The sequence below is a fragment of the Equus asinus genome, chromosome 18 (assembly GCF_041296235.1).
Source record: "Equus asinus isolate D_3611 breed Donkey chromosome 18, EquAss-T2T_v2, whole genome shotgun sequence".
NCBI classification, from domain to species: domain Eukaryota; kingdom Metazoa; phylum Chordata; class Mammalia; order Perissodactyla; family Equidae; genus Equus; species Equus asinus.
The window spans coordinates 2,810,410-2,810,820 of NC_091807.1; positions in this window are offsets into that span (position 1 = coordinate 2,810,410).

A 411-nucleotide genomic window follows, 5' to 3' on the forward strand; every position below is an offset into this window, starting at 1 on the left:
AGTTCACAGTTTCTTAAGATTATGTAGTGAGTACTTGTTTGACATTATTTTGCAGATTTAATGAGAAGTTCCCGGAAGAAATCTCATATATATAAATTTGTCATTGTGTTAGTAGCAGAAAGACACCTAGTACTTTTCAATCCATCGTAGCATGATTTCTTTGGGGGACACTTTAGTGAAGTTCTTCATTCCTTCCTAAAACACCTGAATTACTGAAGTTGTCACATAAAGTTTCAGATTTCTCCTTTCCCCTCAGTCTGTACAAGAACCAGCTTTCCTCTTGGGCATGAATTACGTTTGGTTGAGAGGAAGAAGGTTCAGATTGATACGGCAATACCCCTGGGAACAGATGATTAACATGTATAAAGGGATTTCCCTGCAGTATAAGCGCCAGCACGCGCCCGCCCGCGC